Here is an 8395-nt window from a genome sequence, read left to right on the forward strand (position 1 = left end):
AACCACAGCTGGGAGGCTTACAACCGCAGAAGAGTTTTCTCTCGTGGTCTGGGGGCCCGAAGTCTGAAATCAATGTGTTGGCAGGCCTGGGCCCCGCTAACGGCTCCAGGGGGATCCATCCCACCCTGTAGCCTCTGGGCGTCCATGCCTCCCGGGCGTGGGCTGCGTCACTCCAGGCTCTGTCCCCATTGTCACATGGCTCCTGTGTCTCCCCACTTCTCTGATCCTGTAAGGATCCCTGGGTTTGGGGCCCTAATCCAGGATGAGCTCCTCTCGAGAGCCTTGACTTAATTATGTCTGCAAAGGCTCTTTTTCCAAATAAGGCCCCGTCCACAGGTTCTGCAGGAAAGCATTCAGTCCACCGCAGGCCACGTGTCCATGTTTTCATGGGAATCGGGGGGTTCAGCGGAGGGCCGCATGATGGGGTGTGGCTCACCTGGCTGTAGCCCCCTCCTCTAGGGGCCGGCAGACAGGCAGGTACAGGGGACACAGGCAGATAGAGGGGACACGGGCCTTGGTGCTGAGGACCATCCGTCCCGGGCTGGGCCAGCAGCTGTCTTTGCCAGGCAGTCTGTGTGCAGTGGGAATACAATGACCCCGGTGGGGACAAGTAAAAGGTAGTTTTTCTTTCCCAAAATAAAAATGTTCCGAAACGTGATTTTGAAACACGTTCTCTATGTTATGGTGGTGTGGGTCAATACCCCCCAAGAAGCTGGACAGAAGTGGGGTTCCACGTGGCTGGGGTGTAGGAGCAGGGATATGCCTCGAGGGTGCAGCCCACGCGGTCAAGGTGTCTGTGGTCCACGGACCCCCCAGCTGCCCCCATGGGGGTTGGACTGGGGGGGTGACTTGGGCCAGGGGCAGGGGCTTACTGCTGCTGCCCCAGCTTGGCAGGGCCACCTGCGGAAAGGTGCTCCGTATTAAGCTTGGGGCCGGGAGCCACCGGGTGAGAAGAATGGGGAGACTGCGGGGCCGCAGGCCTTGCCCACATGGCTGCAGGGCCTCGTGTCCCAGGGCCTGCCCCAGGCAACCGTCCCGGTGCCAGGCCAGCCTCGTACCCAGCCACAGGGCTCTTGCCTTCCAAGCCCTCCTCTTCCTTTTCATAAACCGGGGACTGTGCTGTTAGTACGGGCACCCCGCTAGGGTCTCCTTACAAGGTGAGAGTCTTCACCCTTGGGGGCTCTGGGCAGGTCAGCTTGGCCTCTGTTGGTCCCAGGTGCTCCCACAGCCCTGACTCGGTGGGCATGGGGGCGCGGCCTCCCGGCCAGTCGGTACAGACCCTCCCGCTGCCCTCTGAGCAGCTCCAGACTCAGCGCTGGGTGTGGGGAGCCCACATGGGGAGGGTCCCTGTGCTTCTCAGTCTAGAACCCCAGAGAGGAGTCGACCTTTGTAGGAAACGTGGCTTGAGGCGTCCCCACCCGAGCCCTCCGGGCTTGCGAAGCGAGACCTGCAGCCCCGGGCTGCGCAGGGCTTTATTAGTGGAAGAGAATCACTGTGGGCCAAGAACACATCATTAGCGGCATCATCAACGCCGCGCGCCTTCCCACCGGGGCCAACCCGGCTTGCCAACAGGTGTGATCCCAGCAACGGCCCTGGGGGGCCCAGCGCCTGCGGCAATTAGTGCCTAATGAGGGGCCTGTGTGACCCGCTGTGTAGCCAGGGCTAGGGCTGGAGAGGAGAGGGCTCCGGGAGAGCCCAGCAGCCCTTCGGGGTCCCCTTTGCTGCTGCTGCCCGGGGCCGGGGGGGCTGCAGGAAGCAGCAGAAAGAGTTGGTCCCAGAGAGGCCCTCGCGGCGTGTGGTAGTGACACTCCAGAACTCGCACGCACGGGAGGCTGGCCCCGCCCTGGCCCAGGAGGCCGCCTCTCTGGACGGTAGGCCAAGCAGTGCTGGGGCAGGAGGCTGAGGGGGTAGCCCCCCACCGGCTGCGGGGTGCTGGGCACAGGGCCCGCCTCCATTGTGGAGCCTCAGGGCTTCGGGCCTGTGAGGATGGTGGCCAGGCACCTGGTCTGTTTCTCTGAGGGTGAGCACTGGTCACAGCTGGTTTGAGGGGGTCTGACTCTCCAGGGCATCCGCTAAAGCATCGTCTCGGCCTGGTTGCTGGTGCTGTCGCCCTGGCCACCTTGTCAGAGTGTCAAGGCCGGCCCACACTTTGGTGCCTCTCACCCACACTTTGTATTCAGCCCACAGGTCATCAGGGGGCACCTGGAGCCTCCGAGGTGGCATGTGCCTGGCAGCAGGGCCGCGAGGCTGCTGGGTGGGGTGGGGATCCCCACCCAGGCCTCACTCCCTCAGGTGCCCACAGCCTGCAGAGCCACAGGCTCAACCGCAGGTCTTGGGGGCTTGATTTCTGGAGAGGCAGCCCCTGCAAGTGTCGTGGGACCGGTGGCCCCCTCGGTCCCTGTCGTTGGGCCCCAGCCCCCCCCCGGCACCCTCCTCATCCCTCCTTGCTCCCCTCCCCTTGGCCCTCGCAGCAGGACTCTGGGCGGGGGCGTGGGGGGTCCGTAGCTGCTCCACCAGCCTGGCCCCGAGAACGTGACAGTCAGGGTGGAGCTGGACTGCCCACCCAGACTGCCCGGGGTCCAGGTTCATGAGCATGGCCCCTCTGGTGTGCTGGCGGCCAGAGCACCAGGCGAGCCTCAGGGGCATCATCCCTGTGCCCCTCCTGCCAGTCTGACCCCTCCTGCCAGTCTGACCCTCCTGACTTCCGTCTGTCAACCCCCCTGCCTGATTGGTGTGGGACGAGCCCCAGCCTGAGGGCAGAGTGGGAGGGGCTCGGCACGCCACCCCTGGGTGCCCAGGACACCAGCCGTGCCAAGGCAAGGTGCCAGTCCCAAGGGCCACCCTCAGAGTTCCAGGAAGAGCTGGTCCAAGGCCTGGTCCTCATCCAGCTTCCGGGTCATGATGCCCATCAGCCTGGCCTTATCCCACCCTGACACCTGGCCCCACCCTGACACCGGGCCCCTGCCTGCCTGCTCAAGTTGCCTTCCCCTCGCCTCTCCTGTTCCTCGCCCTGCCTGCTCCCCCGCCAACCCCAGCCTCAGGTTCCTTCCGAGCGGGTACTGAGCTGGAGACGGTGGTTCCCCAGGTCCTTTCCCTCCACAGCTGGGAGTTTGTACAGACTCTGGGGTACAGATGTGTGTGCCCCTCTCTGCCCACACTGGGGTTGAGACATCTGCGGGGAGAAGGCCCTGAAGCCTGACCCTGGGATAGGCCCTTCGGGGTCCGAGCCTGACCTCTGACTCTAGCCAGGGCTGCTCCCAAACCCTGCCCATCCGCTGCCCCCAGTGAACACACCCCAGGACCCCAGACTGTGGTGGGGTTGGGGTCAGAGAGTTAAGGTGGCCCTGCTCACCTGCCGTCACCCCCAGACACCTTGCAGGGCAGGAAGTTTCGGCAGATGCTGTGGGCGCGGGCGCTGGAGCCGCTGGAGACCCTGCAGCAGCCCCTCACTTTGGGGTCAGGGCATGTGGATGGGGTGACACCCAGCCTCCTGCCACTCTCCGCCGCCCCACCCACAGCACCAGGCGGCCCATGCCTGCCCGAGCCTCTCTCTGCTGAAGTCATCGCAGGAAGGTCCCCAGGGTCTGGACCAGACAGCGCCATCTACAGCCACAGGCAAGCCTGGCCACAGAGCCGGACATCCTGGCGGCACTGCCCCTGGGGGCTGGGCCCAGGCGGCAGCAGAGGCCCAGCGGGAGGTGGCTGGGCAGCACTGGACAGCTGGGCATGAGATAAGCTGGGCAAGTGGCTGTCCGGTACCCCCAGCCCAAGAGAGCCACTCACGGCACCAGCGCACCTGGGAAGAAGGCCAGGCCAGTGCACTCAGGCACACAGCCAGCGGAGCTGGCTGAACTGAGGTGAGGAAGGCTTCCTGGAGGAGGTGACCAGGAACAGAGGACCACTGACAGGTTGGCCCCCGGCTCCAGGCCAGCAGCAGCCTCCAGTCCCCTTCCCTATTTTGCCCACACTGGGGGACAAACTGTTTGAGAAGCCAGAGCAGGAGCCAGCCTCCTGAGCTTGGGGCACGGCTCCTGCCCTGTGAGGACGTGGATCCTCCCGGGGGAGCTGGCCGGCTGCCCTGGGCCTCATGGGGATTATCGGATCAGAGCTAAATGGGTCCTGGGGGGAACCAGCAAAGCCAGGAGTGACTGTTTATCCAGATTCTCAGGTGTGGCTGGGGGTGCCCTGATGAGAATGGATATAGCTGTGTGAAAATAAAAGAAAAAAAATTAATGGGCAGAATAAACAGCCCCAAAGTTGCTTTGTTTGTCCAAAGAGAGTGGAAAAGCCAAGGACTGCCTGGGAGCAACAGCTGGCAGGACAAGTGGGGGCCTCACCCAAGGGGGGCTGAGCGCAAAGCCGGCCACGAGCCAGGGAAGCCCCTTGAGGAGCAGGGCCGCGCCTCCTCTCCACGCGTCTCTACATTTCTTCAATGAGCGTCACTTACTTTTGCTTATTACAGAAAAAGAAAAACTATCGCTGGTTCTGTCTCAGCACTTGTTATTGTCCACCTTTCTAATTCTGTGAACCTTCTGTTTGAATTTGACTTTCTATGGTTCCCGCGAAGGTCAGCTCTGGCTTCGCAAGCCACCAGGCGCTCGGCCTCCCTATGAGAATTCGTGTTTGTGTCCTGGCCCCTGTTTCTGCTGGTTTCCAGCTTTTCTTGGTGTGCAGTCCCCCACGTGGTCTCCTTCCTGAGCCGAGGCGCTTTGGGTGTTGGACTTGTCTTCTCTCCATCTGACAGCTGCCGTTAGCTGCTGGCTCGTCTCCTGAGTAGAGAGGGTTGCCCACGCCGTGCAGTGAAGGTCCTGCTGTGGGGTCTGGGCATCTCCCTCAATCACTGCCTTTTTTCTGTCTATATAGCTCCCTCCACCATACACCACGTTTAGTATCCAGCTTGCATGTGGTGTAAACTAGGGGTCTTGCTTCCCTTCTCTTCATCCAGGGCTTCCTGTTTCCCAAACCACCGGTCCCCCGGACATGCGCCTCTGCTGCCCTGAGGAACCGCCTTCCGGGCATGAAGCCCCGCCACTGGTGTGTTTTGCCTGAAGTCTCTAATCTGAGCCTTTGTTCCTATCTTAATCACTCTGACTTTGTCTTAATATCTGGGAGCTTGCCTCTTCTTTTTATATCACCATGGATATTTATTCTCTTAATTTTTTTGAGTGAGTTTGTTGAGTTCCTGAAAAAAAAGATCCTCCTAGAATTTTCACTAGGGTTGAATTGAATTTATAGACTAATGTCAGGGGCCCTTTATCAGGCTGGTTCTTCCATAGAAAGCTTGGTGTCCTGTCTACCTAGTGAGGTTGATTTCCAGAGACTTTGCATCCCCTGTCCGTGGAAAAAGTCTCTTCCAGGAAACTGGCCCCTGGGCCACAAAGGTTGAGGACCGCTGGCCTGGGGTGTATCTCAGTTGCGGGGTCACCCGGTGGCCCCAGGCTCAAGTCCTGATGACCTGCCAGACTGTCCTCTGCAGCTGCGGCTTGTCTTGATATCCCCACCTGCAACGCCCTGACGTGACAGTTCCTCCCTATCCTTGTCAGCAGCTGTTATGCTCTTGATCTTTTTTTTTTTTTTCCTGATTTGCCTCTTTTACTTATTTCCCTTTTTTTGATCTTTCTATTTTGTACTGGGGTATAGGGGATTAACAATGTTATGATAGCTTCAGGTGAACAGAGAAGGGACTTAGCGTGCATACACATGTTCTCCCCCCCCCCCCCATCCAGGCTGCCACATAGCTCGGAGCAGAGTCCCCTGCGCTATACAATAGGTCCATGTAGGTTATCCATTTAAAATATTATGCTCCTGACCTTTAAATCAATCATATTGTGTAACTTACGCACAATAGAGGCATCCAATGAAAGGGCGCAGTCCAAACAGCTTTGGTGGTTACACACACCCGTGAAGCTGCATTCCAGTCGAGACAGAACATTCCCATCCGCCCCAGAAGGTCCCTCGCCACCGCTCTTAGGAACAGGAGTCCTGAATTTCAGTGACGCTGCCTGGCGATGGCCTCTGTGCTTCTGTCATGATAGATCAGTTTGCAATTTAACTTTTTTGTAGAAACGGAACCACACGGTATATACTCGGCATAATGATGCTGAAATTCATCCTTTTTCTTCATGTATCAGTAGTTTGTCCCTTGTTATTTCTGACTAGTATGTTATCATGGGAATGATATTGTATTTCATTTCCCTGTTGGTCTATTGATGGAAATTTGTTCTTCCCCCTGACTGGGGCTATTGTAAACAGAGTTGCTACAAATAATCACATACAAGGCTTTGTGTGCACATCCGGGCATATTTCTCCCGAGCGATTACTTAGGTGTGGAATGGCTACGTTCTGTGGTTAGGAGCATATCCAACTTCTTAAGCAACTGAGAAGTGGAAAGCGGGTGGAAAACAGCGGCGGCGGCTGGATCCCGGGTTTCTGGGCCGAGAGGTGGTCCCAGCTGCAGCTGGGGCGGCCTGTGTGGAGCGGCGCCCTGGTGAGGAGGACCCAGCTCCCACGTGCAAGGTCCTGGCCCACTGTGGTGCCCCGGGGTGGGGGTGAACACGCTGAGTATATTCCTGAAGTCGCCCCGCGGAGAGAAGGAGAGACCCGAGTGCACTGCCTCCCTGCCGTCTCCCTTGGGAGGTGGCGACCGCACCCTAGTGCACAGCCCTCGGGGACCTGCCGTCACCTGGCTGTGAGGGGGGATCAAGACAGCCCGGACCACCACCCACTGGGGCGACGGCTCCACACTCACGGACCAGAACAGTGTGCAGGGCCGTCAGCTCGCCTCCCGTGCCCGGTGATGGCCAGTGCACTCATCTTCAGTCCCGTTGCTTACGGCGGGAGGTGGCTTAAAGAGACAACTTAGTCAAGGGAATTCCCCAGCGGTCCAGTGGTCAGGACTCTGCGCTTCCACTGCTGGGCACCCAGGTCCAGTCCCTGGTCGGGAAACCCCACAAGCTGTACAGCATGGCCAAGCAAACAAAAACGCCTGGCAGAAATGCCAGCACCACCCTGTGCTCCCACCAGCGGGTGTGAGTCCCACTGCCCCACGCCCACGACACACTTGTCCTTGTTGGTCCCGTTAAGGGTCCTGGTTCTGGCGGGCGGGTGTGTGTCTTGTGGCGGGGGTGGGGGGTGGTGTGTGATCTGCACCTCCCCAGTGAGTCAGGCATCTTTTCACGTGCCCGTTGGCCATTCCCGAGTCTTCTTTTGCCAACTGTCTGTTGACTGTTGTTCAATTGCTCAGTTGTGTCTGCGTCTTTGCGAGGGCATCAACTGTAGCCCTCCAGGCTTCTGTGTCCATGGGATTTCCCAGGCAAGAATACTGGAATGGGTTGCCATTTCTACCTCCAGGGGATCTTCCCAACCCAGGGATCAGACCCGTGTCTCCTGCATTGGCAGGTGGGTTCTTTGCCACTGAGCCCCAGGGAAGCCAGTTCAGCACCTTGGCCTGTCTTTCAAAAATAGCTTTCCTGAGAAAGAATTCTCACACCATCTAACCCACCCATTTAAAGCGTACAATTAGCGTGATTCCTTTAACCTGAATCATCTATCACTGAATGGCTTTGGAATTTAGCTTTTGCTTTGGGCCTGATTGTGTCTGTTAACGAAAGCAACCTAAAATTAGGAGGGAAAATAGAACTTACACGCAAAGCATGGCCTTCATGTTAACAAGAAAAGTGACGAGTCTCACACACCTCCTGTGCAAAGTTAACGTAGGACGTGAACCGTCAGTTCCCACCTGCGCTGCAGCTGTTGGGTCTTTTGGGCTCAAACTGCAGTTCTTGCAAGTAGGCACAGAAGAACCTCTTCATATCTCCAAATTCATGGAACCCCCAATTCAAGGCCCCCTCCCTGGCCACTTCACCGAATTCAGTTGCAGGGGCCCCACCTAACCCTCCAGTGGAAGCGATTAACCCTGTTAAGTCCATCTAGTGAATTTTTAAATCCCAGAGTTTGTATTTTTCATTTCTAAAATTTCCTACTTGGTTCTTGAAGGACTGTTTTCATTTTTTCCTACCTCTGCATGCATGAGAACCCATTTTTTCCATGACTTCATTGTCTAATAATCCTGACACTGTCTTATCGGCCCCAGCAGATTCTTCTCCCCGAAGGACGGGTCACAGCCTCCTGGCTCTTCCTGTGCCTGCAGCTTTTGATTTTATCCTGACTGTTGCGACTGTTTTTGTTGTGTAGACACTGTATTCTGTTATATTTCTACAAAGACTGTTGCTGCCTCTGTTTTGGCAAAGAATGAACTTGGTCAGACTTGACCTGTGACCCTTGCCATTCAGAAAGTGGGCAGAGTTTTGGCCAGTTGGCCATTTCAGCTGTCTCACGCATACAGTGGTTCGGGGGTCCCTGAGGGGCTGGGTGGGGCTCGTACACAGAATCTGGG

Source organism: Capra hircus, chromosome 25 (genome assembly GCF_001704415.2).
Source record: "Capra hircus breed San Clemente chromosome 25, ASM170441v1, whole genome shotgun sequence".
Taxonomy (NCBI): Eukaryota; Metazoa; Chordata; class Mammalia; order Artiodactyla; family Bovidae; genus Capra; species Capra hircus.